This window comes from Candoia aspera, chromosome 3 (assembly GCF_035149785.1).
Source record: "Candoia aspera isolate rCanAsp1 chromosome 3, rCanAsp1.hap2, whole genome shotgun sequence".
In the NCBI taxonomy this organism is placed as follows: domain Eukaryota; kingdom Metazoa; phylum Chordata; class Lepidosauria; order Squamata; family Boidae; genus Candoia; species Candoia aspera.
In genome coordinates this window covers 160,074,440-160,087,918 of record NC_086155.1, presented here as the reverse complement: position 1 = coordinate 160,087,918, position 13,479 = coordinate 160,074,440, and the positions used below count along the sequence as shown (strand labels likewise).

Here is a 13,479-nt window from a genome sequence, read left to right as displayed (position 1 = left end):
TGCCTAAAATTATGAGTTGTTTTCTTAAAACATCTTTCAAAAAGTATGGTTTGCAACTGCTGCATTCTTAGCTTTGTCAGTGTTCACAGAGGGAAATGTAAAATAAGCTTGAAATAACAATCACATTCAATATTATAGTTAGTCCATTCATACCAAGGTGCATGCTTATTACTTGCAGCTGCATTCAGTTCTATCTAGATAATGAAAATTCTGAATTTAAATATTTGTTTAACGGCAGAAAAAAATGTTAATCTACAAGGAAGAAAAGCATTTCAGGGAGAATCCATATTGCTGGATAAGGAATACCAATCTTTAGAATCAACTGTATATCCAGCAGAAAATTTTTCCTTTATTTGCTCCAGCATAGTTTAGGGTTTCTGTCATTTGAAAGGGACAGAATTTTTAACCCATAATTAAAACGTTCTAATAACAGTGAGTGAATTGGTCACTTTCCACTATGTCTCATAACTAGGGAACCTAATATTAATCTCAAAATCCTGGTTTGAAAAATGTTCATACTAACATATCTGATCTCAGTTCCATAAAAGAGAGTAAAGATACTGTTTTTAATAAATGCAGAACTGGCTGAATTTAATGGTCACTAGTAGAACACCAGAATCTCAGAAAATCATTTGTTTAATATTATGCTTTTCAGTAATGTAATGTTGAGTCCAGCTGCCAGTAGAAGAAAATGTTAACTCAAATAATAGTAAGAAGAAAGTAGCTGAACTTAAAGTTGGCCTGTTTGCCACTTAGACTTTGGAGTTTTGCCCAGATATGAAGACCTTGGCTTTCTCTTAATTAATTTCAAAGAGGATTTTAACACAATTGATGGCAGTACTGATGATCTGCTTAGTGCTATTATCAATCTGTGTATCCCAATCTTTGTGATACGAGTCTAATCATCATCTTACATTAGAACAGATTAACTCCTCTCAGCAATCTTCCCTGGGAAAAACTGGAGGCCTCTTTGTTCTGTGCTCATCATTAACAAATAAATTGGAAAGCAGTAGAGTGAAGACACATCCTTGCCTCATTCCATAAGACACAGGGATGTTATTTGATAGCAGCCCCGTGGTAGATGATAAAACCAATTTTGTATCAGAAACAACATATTTGGATCCATTTGGGCATTTGCCAATTTATGTCACACTCTATATCTACATATTGAATTGAATACAACCTGGACAATCATAAAATCTGAATAAGGTTATTTCCTGTTGATTAACATTTTAACTAAGTGAGCCAACATTTGATGCATTTGAATAACCTTTGCAAAGACTAGCTTGTTCTTCAGAAACTTATTTGTCATAACTCATTCTTTTAATTTGTCTAACATATATTTAACATGTAACATAGCAACAATATTTAATAAACTGATTTGTGTACAGGTAATCCTCATTTAGTGACTGCCTCATTTAGCAACTTTTTGCAGTTAAGTCAATGTTGAAAAAATAACTTTACAACCAATCCTCACATTTACAACCTTCGCAGGTCTGTAAGTAAAGGAAAACTGAAGTAAGATGATTATAAACACAGTTGCGGTGTCTCTTACTGGCTGCTTCACTTAATGTCCAAGTTGCTGGTCCCAATTATGGTCACTAAATGAGGACAACCTGTATAATTTGTTGGAAGTTTCTGATTTTCTTTCTTACAAACTGGAACCCCATTACTAGTATTCTACCAATCAGACAGATTTTCTATAAAATTGTTATGGACATTCCCCAATTCACACTACATCATTTATATTAATCAAAGATACAGAGGTACTAATAAATATTTATTTAAAATACCTCACCCACTCATCTTGATATTTGCAAGATTGCCATCTTTTCCTCACAGCATAACCCGCTATTCACTGTTTTCTAAAAAGTCACTCTATTTCCTACACTGTTCCAGTGCTACCTTTGAAATGTCTTCTTTTTTTCTTCAATTACATCGTTAGATTCTCTTTCTTAATTAAGAACTTACCTTCCTGGCTTATTTCCTAACCCTAAACTTGTTTTCCTGTACTCCAGTTAAACCAAGAGTAAATGCTGAAACTGTGAGATGCTACAATTATTTTCAATCATTAAAGGCTTCAGGCATTCAATAATACTTTGATATAGTTTCAAAACATCTGGCATGTTTGTCTTTTTGTAATGAAGAATCTCATAAGTGTGTCATGTTTTCTTAGAAAAGTATAATATTCACAGTATTTGCCATGTTCCAGACCTAGAAATTCATGGGCTGATAGTCACTGTAATCTATAGGGTTGAACTCAAAATTTTAAAAATTAACTAGCTTGATAAAGAGGGGTGCACATATAGTCAATAACATGTTGCCTCCTAATGGACAAATAAATTTAATGTCCTATACAATTGCATAGTTTCTCTTATAAAGAAATTTCATATGCTTCATGCCCATCACCCTCTATGATGATACAAGACCTTCCATTGTTGTGTTCCCTAAAAAATTAAAGGCTATTGATAAATATCTAGGTTTCTGTATCCATGTCTCCTGTAGACATATCACATCAACAGTTGTAAATTTTTATTTTAAAATTTAAATTATATTTTTAAAAAATATATATTCTGGGAAAGTACAAAACATGCTATAATGTTCCATACTAAGAAGCAGAGTCCCTTCTGCTCATTTAAATTCCAAGTGTCCTCCTGTCAATTTTGCGCCCAATTTTGCTGCCACTATGTAATCTTTGTGGGATGCCAAAAGCAGCTAGAGATAGGTTCTGATTATTTTTGTAAGATTCCCTTAACACAATGAAGTTTTTCTGCAACATTTGCAGAAGCCAAATTATAGAGGAGATATTCTACTTCCATAAGGTCATTTAAACTATTAAGAAATTTAAATAGTTGCAAGAAATGCCTTTTGCATTCTATCATTTCCCTTAGCTTAGGAACGCTTCTAACTTTTGCTGAATTAATTGCGTGCACCAAGATAGTGCTATCTCTGCTGCCTAAATCCAGATGGTTACTAAATGGGGTACAAACAAATTCTTAGTCTTTGCTGCCATCTAGTTGTCACCCAGAGTTTTGCAAGCCACATCTGGTAACCTTAGATCAAGTTTTGTCTGGGATTAAATGTGAACATTTAAGGAATTAGTTAGAGAGATCTTAATTTTCTGCAGCTGGCTATGGATCTTAGTTCCTTCTAACTACTTTGCTTTTTTGTGGCAGTTAAGGAAGTTACATGCTTCAGAAAGGTATCTTCTCTACCCACTTTTCTCACCCTTGGTATCTGCTTATAATCTAATATATTATTTTACAAATAAATAATGTATTAAAGCTTATCTTTGCTCATATTTTACAAGTACCTACATTTTGATTGTTTGTACTCATTTTTCCCTTTCTGTGTTGCTGCTGCTGCTTCTGTTTTTTTGTATGTTTGTTTTTTTGTTTTGGTTATTTTGGCTTTATCTGAGAAGATGTTTTCTGGTAAGGGCTTACTATGCTGTCTGTAAGGCTTGCGTTAAAACTCTGCAGGAATCCTTCAGAGTTCTCATTACAGTTACTCCCTGAGATTTTTACAACCAACTTGATTAGTGTTTATCTAAAGGGCTTTACATCCAGATATAAAAACCTTCACTGAGCTTAATTCATCTGACCAAAATCCTTATGCACGTTCCCTAATGAATCTACTATAATAAAAAGGGAAGCACCTTCATTTGCTATCGTTAGATAAATGTAGCCTGTGTGTAAAGCTCTGTCTGAAATCTTACTTCTGTTGACAAGCCCAGCTGAGTGATCAACAGAGAGTAAAATGGATTAAGGGTAATTCCAAGATTTCTCTGCGGCCTTTTGTATGTTCAAGTTTGTAGTCCAAATCTTGAAAGGTAAATTATTTCTCCTCACTGCTCATGTTCCAAATTCATTCAAGAAACATTTAGGATACAGACACACAACTTGCTCCATCATCATTGTCATCATCATCTATTAAACTAACCTCCTGTTAATAAGCTCTCTAATTTGGGATAAAAATCTTAAGCAAAGTTAATTCTATGCTTTCACATGAATTACAATATTTTCGATTATTTATCCTCACTCAGGTAACAATCAGTCTTGGATAATACTTTCAACAGTCTCTTGTTCTTCATACTTTTAGCCACAAGAAGCACAACTGCATCAGCACCAGTAATCTCTGCTTAATTCCCACCATACATTGCCAATAGCTGTGTCAGGTTTCTATCATTTACACTCATATTAGGTAAGTGGCTTGATGCTCTAAAACTGCAAAGTATCTCTTGTATTTGTCCCTAGGACATCCCTTGATTTCTGCCAGTGTTCTGACTGCAACTGAAAGAATAGAGTATTGGACTGGCTGCCTCGATGCACCCTCCAGGTACAAACTTAACAATGCCTTACCTTTGGCAGAGCATATATTGTTGCCTTTGCAGCCTAGGCTTAAAGCATGCAGCAGCTAACAATAACTCAGCAGCACAAGTACAGCAAGAGAATTCTTGTCATGGCTCTTGTACCCAAGAAAAAACAAAAACACTGTGCCACCTGCAAGTGGGAACCGCTTCTTCTGTAAAAGAAGATGAAAAAGCAAAATTCAGCCCTCCTGCATTCATTAGGTTATACATTGTCATGTCTTCTTTTGAGTAAACCTCAGAAAAGGAGCTACAGCATTGTTGTAGTTTATCTCCTCTCAAAAAAAAAAGTGATTAAAGAGTTGTCCTTTGCAAAATTCAAACAATACAATGCCATCTTTCCACATAGATCAATATACCCAAAAGAGGGAGCATAACTACTTTTAGGTTAAAGGAGTGGATAGCTGCTCCTGTTTCTCAAGTACACTTTTTCAAGGGATTGTGACGATTGCCTTACTCTAAATAAAACTCCCAGACTCAGAATCTTGATTCAGGTTCTTGGTTTATTTAGAAAAGAGTGCAAACAGGTAAAAAGCTGAGAATGAGGAAAGCGCGCCCAAACTCAAACTAAATAGCGTCTTTGCCAACATCACTCCACCCCCTCCCTCACAGACAGCCCTCCCCACATTCCCAGGTGCTCCTAACGAGCTCCGCTGATCAACGGGCTAAAAGACCTTGACATTTAAGAGATAGCCGAAACACATTCCTCCCTGGCACAACCCAGCCCGTTTCCTGTACAAGGTTCCCAGCAGCACCTAGCACCCAGCCAGTACATGTATCAGCACCATGGCAAGCGAACCGTTAATGATGTAATAACACCTGAATGGTGAACATGACAGGATGGTACAATAATATGCCACTTACTCTTTTCAAGTAGAATATGGTTCAGGTTCTCCTTATGATGTTATAATGACTGATGTTATAATGTGTAAGAAAAACTTGTGTAGGGATACTGGAAAATGACCAGGATGTGAGATTTGTTCAAACACTGAATTCTTCCTTGTCCCATCTTCCATTTTTTAAAACCTAAAATAGCCTTGATAAGATATATAACTCAGGATGAGAGACAGACTCAATCCTAAATTTGTGGAATGTTCAGTGAGCTATCATAACTGAAACAGATATAATATGCAATTTTAAAAACTTCTTTAAAAATTGGTAAAATGACTTTGGGGTAATGCTGCATGAGACAATGAATGTGTGCTGACATTTTGCTAGCTACGCTGCTGGTTCCTTCCAAGCAGATCAGAAACTGAACTTGACCATAGATATCACATCCTCATATAACTGCCTGGGTCCAATAGAGTAAAATACTCAGTTGATAAACTTTCTCCCTATTTTCATTATTCAGATGTATATAAAGGGATTTCACTGTTACCTTTAAACAATGAGATTCCAGGATATTTGTGGGTACAGTTTGTTAGTACTGAGGCACAGGAAATGAATGTCCTTCTATTAAAGAACCTTAATTCTAAGCAACAGTGTAAACCTTCTGGCTCAAATTTACTGAATGCAAAGTACAAGAGAAGTGAAAAACACAATTAAGACACAAAAGAGTACAGAGAGGCAAGTATTTTCACATATATAGGTAATTGACTGTACTGACACATTCAAGGTTATTCTATTATGTTTAAGTAAAAGCTGTGCATTTATTATACAGTTATGCAAAAATGCAGCATAACAGTAATAATGTGTCAGGCTTTCCTCCCATAATATGAAAAGAAAAGATGACACTGACACATCACCTCATGCTCATAGAAATTGCTGTGTTCTTGTCACATTGTAAAAGGAGAGATGTTCTGTGCCTCATCCAAGGTCACCTGGTTATGCTACAAATTTACAACTTGGTCTTCTGTCCCATGTCTACTGGAAGTTAGAGAAAAATTATTCACAATGCCTTTGATTTACGTCATCTGTTCGTAAATATGCAACTCAATGTCTAGAAATAGAGAACTGAATCAACATATTGGCTCCTGCTCCATTTTTTAAATGATTTTAATTTTTTTCTCAGCAACTTTGCTGTACTTTGTTCTCTTTCACCTGGATTTCAGTCTCTTATCTTGATGTACAGGAGAGCAGATCACCCAGCTAAGCTCAGAGTCAGGGACAGAGGAAGGTCGATTGATGAAAGCAGGTTTTCTATCAATGGGGCTCTCTGCCCTCCTTAACCCTCTGCAAACAGCAAATCTTTCAGATGGCAGTAAATGTAGATAAATGGAAAAACATCCAGAAAAATAACACAATAAACTATTATGTTGTTTTATATTTTATAGTATCCAGCAGATTTAATTCTTGATTTATTTGTGTTGTTTATACAATTTTACCCTTATTAGTAATACATTGCTGAGTTTTGCTCCACTCATGGAGAGTCTGTGATAGTTACAGTTTAAAAGCAAGATTTGAGGGAATAGAAAAGTATGTCCATCAAAAAATGTTGCATTTCGGACACTTCCAGTGGGGGTTGGCAACCTGAGATGTGTCTCCGCCTGCTCCACGGATGACCCGGCAATACAGACATTTTTTGGCTCAGGCAGGATTTCCTAGAGCCCAGAAGTGTTCTCCGGATTAAGGAGAACCCCAGGAATTACCCTATTTGTCCTCTAGACATCTGGAAGCAGCCAGAAAACTGCAAAACAGCATTTTGTGAATGACTGGTAAGCTAGCAGCTGGGAGGCAAGGATTGCCATCATTTCCTAAGCCATGTTGAAGCCTTAAACAGACTCAAAAGCTGCCTACCCCATTTCTAAAACACCAACTTTTTTTCTTTTTTAATTGTTATTAAGGAGAGGCTCTTTGCAACAAGGTAAAGGTAAAGGTTTCCCTTGACGTAAAGTCCAGTCGAATCCGACTCTAGGGGGCGGTGCTCATCTCCGTTTCTAAGCCTTGGAGCCGGCGTTGTCATAGACACTTCCTGTGGCCAGCATGACGACTCTTTGCAACAAAGAAATGCAGAATCTCTTGGTAGTTTTCATTATTTTTGGAAGTTATTAATTCGTTAATTTGACTTTTTTTCTAAATATTTATTTTTTATCTCTTTTTTCTTTTTAAATTGTATTGTTGGATTTAAAGACTTTCACCTGTTTACTGTTACTTTTTTCAAAATCTGAAGGATTACAAAAGAACTACCCACTTCATTGAATCTGCGGAGCTGAGCTTTGATCTATCTGCTTTCCCATAAGAAAGGGTCTCATGATCACCGTTGTGATGTTCGCTCCATCGTAACGGTTCGCATGCCAGAGTGTTGATGCGTGTTCCTGGCTGGGAGGGTGCTGCTGATAAACCTTGTACGGGGAGATGTGTGGGGCTGTGCCAGGAAGGAATGTGTTTGGGTTATCTCTTAAATGTCAAGGTCTTTTTGCCCGTCGATCAGCAGAGCTCGTTAGGAGCACCTGGGAATGTGGAATTGTTCTGTATGCAAAGGGGGGGGGGTCGTTGTTGGAAACGGAGCTATTTAGTTTGAGTTTAGGCGCGCTTTTCTCATTCTCAGCTTTCTCTCTGTTTGCACCTTATTCTAAATAAAATCAGACCTTAAACTTAGATTTGGAGTCTGAGCATTTTATTTGGGTAGGGCAATCATTACATAAAGCTGAGAATCATTTCACAAACAAACCTCACTAGTCTCTACCAAGAAATTTTCTTGAGAGAGAAGAAGTTAGCGATGGCAGAATTGGGGAAGGAGTCAACGGGGTTTGGCGAGGCGAGCAGACAGCTCTTGGAGACGGCGTTCCCGAGCAGGGACTCGAGCCCCCTCCCATCCCACCCCGCACCCCATTCTAGAGATCCAAGCTCCAGCCCGGAGGAGAGGGAACCGACGGATGATGGGCTCGCTGAACACCAACAGTTCCTGTGGGATGCCCTGGCAGACTCCCGGCCGGGGACGTCTCGCACCACATGGAAACTACGATGCCCACAGACTCCAGAAAGAGAGTCCACAAAAGTGTCGGGGAGTCAGCAACCTGAAGTGCTGGGGCTGGAGGACTCCACCACGCCGGATAGGATCAGAGTCCTTGAGTCCAAAATCGAATCCATGGAGTACATGCTACGCTCCCTCTCAACTGCAGTGAGTGACCTGGTAAAGGTCGTTACTGGTCCGGGGGCAGCAGGGGGTCCCAGCATCCCACCTACTCCATCGCCGGCTCCGAGGGGAAGGGGCCGGCCATGGGACTTTTCCCTGGCTCTCCATGGTTCCACTCCGGTGGTAGTTACCCTGGCTCGTCCACCAGTTGGGGTGCTTCCGAGTGGTGGGGTAGCTAAGGACTTTTCAGTGAAGTTTGATGGCGACCCCACAAACTTGTCATTCTTCCTTACCAATGCGACAAATTATATGCAACAATATGGACATTGTTTTACCTCAGAAGGGGCTAAAATCATGGCCATTGCCACGAAACTGAAGGGCAGAGCTGCTGACTGGTATGTACAGTTATCCAAATCCAGAGCCCCAGCGCTGGCTGCCTTCAATACCTTTCTAGCCGCTTTGAAACGGTACTTTGAGGATCCCCTTGCTAAGGAAAGGGCTAAGGATGCCCTAAAGGAACTGGTTCAGGGACAAAAGTTGGTAGCTGATTATGCCCTAGAATTCAAAGTTTTAGCAGGGAAAGTTCCCGAATGGTCGGAGGCTACCTTGATCGACAGATTTAAGGATGGCCTCAATCGGGAGGTGTTGTGGTGGGCGCTGTGCAGAGACGATCCAGACTCACTGCATGATTGGACCTGTCTGGCCAGGAAGGCTGAGCATGCCCAGTGCACCTTTATGCAAGCTACGAAGGGAGACAAGCAGCCTTCCAGTGGGAAGGGGCCGAGGATGCAGTCTGACTCCAGCTGGGCTGAGGAAAGGCAATGCTGTTTCGCCCGGGGCCAGTGCATCAAGTGTGGCAAACCGGGTCACCGCGCAGCGGAATGTCAAAAAGCTAAGAGAGCAGATCACCTCTCTAAAGCAACCCAAAAGATACCACAAAAGTCACCTAACCCTCCTCACCAGCTGGCGGGAGTGTTGGCAACCACGGATGAAGAGGATGATGTATATTTTAGAGGAGACGCTTTGGCCTCACTGGAGCAGCCAGCGGGAAATGCCTTCCACCTGCCTTAAACAGCGCCACTGGGCAGGTGGTGGAGAATGGGTGCGATACCAACATGGTGAGTGCTGATTGCCCCATCCTAGCTGTAAAGATCCAGTTGGCCTGGCGATCTAAGACCGTCGACATCTGGGCTTTGGTCAATTCAGGGTGTTCCAGATGTTTAATCCATCCCGACCTGGTTGCTGCTTTGGACTTGCCCTGCTTCCCTCTCCCAAAACCGCTGGTTTTTCAGCAGCTCGATGGTTCCACGGTGGGAGGGGGTCTGGCCACCAGTTTACTGGGGAGATTACGTTGCGTATGGGCATGCACATTGAACTAATCCAGTTCATAGTTACCCCAGTGGGCAATCCTTTGGTTGTTTTGGGGATTCCCTGGCTAACCGGGCACAACCCATACATTAATTGGAAAACCCGTATTCTAACATTTGAGGATGGGTTCTACCAGGCTCCTGTTGTGGGGAGATCCCTCACTTTGGCTGTGGGGAGGGCTGAAATTGTCGACACTCGAGCTCCCACTCTCCCCATGGAGGGACTGCCAGCAAGGTACTCTGACTTTGCTGATGTCTTCGGGGAGGAAGAGGCTGACCAGTTACCCCCCCATCGCAAGACTGACTGTGCCATTGAGCTTCTTCCAGACGTTCTCTTGCCCAAGCCGAAGATTTATCCTATGACCAAGAAGGAACTAGAGGCATTACGGGAGTTCATTGATAAAAACCTGGCCAGAGGTTTCATTGACCCGGCAAACTCCCTGGTTGGGGCTCCCGTTTTATTCCGTGAGAAAAAGGATGGCACCCTAAGACTGTGCACGGACTATCGTGGGTTAAATTCCACCTCACTGTCCAACAAATACCCTCTGCCTCTCGTAAAAGACATGTTAGCTCATTTGTCCACTGGTTGGATTTTTTCCAAGCTTGACCTTTGCGAGGCATACTATCGCATTCGCATCCGGGAGGGGGATGAATGGAAAACGGCTTTTAATTGCCCCTTGGGTTCATTTCAATATAAGGTTCTTCCTTTTGGCCTAGCAGGTGCCCCAGGGGTTTTCATGCAGCTGATCAATGAGGTGTTACATGAACATTTGTTTAAGGGGGGTTTGGTTTATTTGGATGATGTTCTTATCTATACCAAAACTGAGAAGGAGCACGAAAAGCTCCTTACACAGGTTCTCGCCAAGCTCAGGAAAGCTAAGCTTTACGCTAAACTTTCTAAGTGTGAATTCCATAAGTCTCGCTTAGATTACTTGGGCTACAGGGTTTCTGACCAAGGCATTGAAATGGATCCTGTCAAGGTGCAGGCGGTTCTCAACTGGGAGCGCCCGCGCACCCATCGCCAACTTCAAAGTTTTTGGGGTTTGCTAATTTTTACAGATCCTTTGTCCAGGGGTTCACGGAGATTGCTCTGCTCCTGACTGATTTGTTGCACACCAAAGGGGTCGGAGAGACCTGGAAAGTTAAAAACCCGGGTGCCATGCTCAATTGGACTCCTGCCTGTCAGGCTGCCTTTGATCAGTTAAAAACCCTTTTTACAGCGGAGCCCATTTTATCCCACCCTGACCCTGAGCGGCCTTTTGTTGTTCAGGTTGATGCTTCTGATTTTTCTATCGGGGCTATTTTATTACAAAGAGATTCTGCTGGACTTTTAAAGCCTTGTGCCTATCTCTCCCGTAAGTTTTCTGAAATGGAGAGGCGCTGGCATGTGTGGAAAAAGGAGGCTTTTGCGGTTAAAGCTGTGTTGGAGGCTTGGCGTCACCTTTTGGAAGGGGCTACTCGCCCTTTTGAGGTTTGGATGGATCACCACAACCTAGAGGCACTCCGCACACCCAGGCATCTCAGCCCAAAGCAGATACGCTGGGCTGTTTTTTAGCCGTTTTAATTTCCAACTTAAGTTTTTCCCGGGGAAAAAGAATTTTTTGGCTGACGCACTCTCCCGATTGCCACAGGATGCAGAGCCTATCTCCGATGTTATTGGAACTGTGCTAACAGACCCACAATTAGGTTTGGTTGCTGTCACCCGGAGCCACACTCGGGGGCAGCCTCCTCTCCCCTCACAAACGGCTCCGGTGCAGTGCTCTCATGCCTGCAGGCAACCACAGATGCCTGGTGGGTTGCGGGCAAATTTTGTCTCTGCTTTGAAATCTGATCCCTGGTTTCTGGCTAACCCTGACAAGGTTTCGCTTGAGCATGACCTGGCTCAGGTGGGGGGCGTTTATACGTGCCTGACTCTCAATGAGCTACAATACTTGCCCGTTCTCATGACAGCAAGCAAGCTGGTCATTTTGGGTTTCTCAAATCCCTCCATTTGGTTCGGCGACAGTTTTGGTGGCCCTCCTTGAGAAAGGATGTCAAGGCTTACATCGCTTCCTGCCCTGTCTGCGCTATGTCTAAGCGACTGTCAGGTAAACCCCAGGGCCTTTTGCAGCCTGTGGCTGACCCTTCTTGCCCTTGGGAAGAAATCTCCATGGATTTTATTGTTGACTTGCCTCCTAGTCAAAAGAAAACTGTCATTTGGGTGGTCAAGGACTATTTTTCTAAGCAGGCCCATTTTGTTCCCTGTGCGGCCATTCCATCAGCGCAGCAGCTGGCAAAACTCTTTTTGGTACACGTGTACCGCCCCCATGGCTGCCCCTCTCGTTTGGTGACCGATAGGGGCACACAATTTACCTCACGCTTTTGGCGGGCTTTTTTGAAGCTCATTGGCACCGAACAGGCATTGTCAACCTCTTGGCATCCCCAGACTGACAGATCTACTGAGGTCCTTAATGCCACCCTCGAACAATTTCTTCGATCTTACATCAATTATCACCAGGATGACTGGGTTGATTTGCTCCCTTTTGCTGAGGTCACTTACAATAATGCTGTACACCAGAGCACTGGTCAAACCCCCTTTCGGGTTGTTTCAGGTCAGGATTTTGTTCCCATCCCTGAGTTTCCCCAACCTCCTACCCCGGCTGTGGCTGCCTGTGATTGGGGTTCTAAGCTCGCTGATTCATGGCCTGTCATCAAGATCACTCTCAAGGATGCTCAGACTTCCTATAAGCTCAATGCTGACAGCGCCAACAGCCGTCTTTCTGTGTGGGGGACTTGGTCTATCTCTCTACCAGATTTATCAAGTCTCCTCAGCCTTCCAAGAAACTGGCCCCTAAGTTCATTGGTCCCTTTCCTGTTACTGCTGTTGTGAATCCTGTCACTGTCCGTTTGGATCTGCCTCATAATTTGAAGCGTTTGCACCCTGTTTTTCACTGCAGCTTGCTCAAGCCTGCCCATGACTCCTCTCGTTGGCATCCACAGCCTCCTCCCCCTCCGCCTGTCATGATTGATGGCCAGCAGCACTTCGAGGTCAAGGAGATTCTCGACTCTTGCAGGCTTCGGGGGTCTCTTCAATATTTAGTTCGCTGGAAGCATTTTCCCCATCCTGAATGGGTCGCTGCGCGCGATGTCCTCACACCTGATTTGATCCACGCTTTTCATGTTGCCTACCCTTCTAAACCTTCTGCCTGATTTTTGTCAGGGGGGCGGTATGTCATGATCACCATTGCAATGTTTGCTCCATCGTAACGGTTCGCATGCCGGAGTGTTGATGCGTGTTCCTGGCTGGGAGGGTGCTGCTGATAAACCTTGTACGGGGAGATGTGTGGGGCTGTGCCAGGAAGGAATGTGTTTGGGTTATCTCTTAAATGTCAAGGTCTTTTTGCCCGTCGATCAGAGCTCATTAGGAGCACCTGGGAATGTGGAATTGTTCTGTATGCAAAGGGGGGGGGGTCGTTGTTGGAAACGGAGCTATTTAGTTTGAGTTTAGGCGCACTTTTCTCATTCTCAGCTTTCTCTCTGTTTGCACCTTATTCTAAATAAAATCAGACCTTAAACAGATTTGGAGTCTGAGCATTTTATTTGGGTAGGGCAATCGTTACAAAGGGCTTTGTTTACCTTTATTTTTCCATCCCCTCTGATTAACACTTTCTTTCTGAAAGACAGGCTTATGTCTAATATCCTGAGGCACCAGAGGGCGCCATAACATTCCATGGAGGGATAATGGAAGA

At 42.4% G+C, this 13,479-nt stretch overlaps 1 protein-coding gene across 1 annotated transcript in view; it reads right to left on the bottom strand.

The window, feature by feature from the left end:
* The window catches only part of LPIN2 (lipin 2), a 573,775-nt gene that overhangs the window by 282,392 nt on the left and 277,904 nt on the right, over nucleotides 1-13,479 (bottom strand). The window lies entirely within an intron of this gene.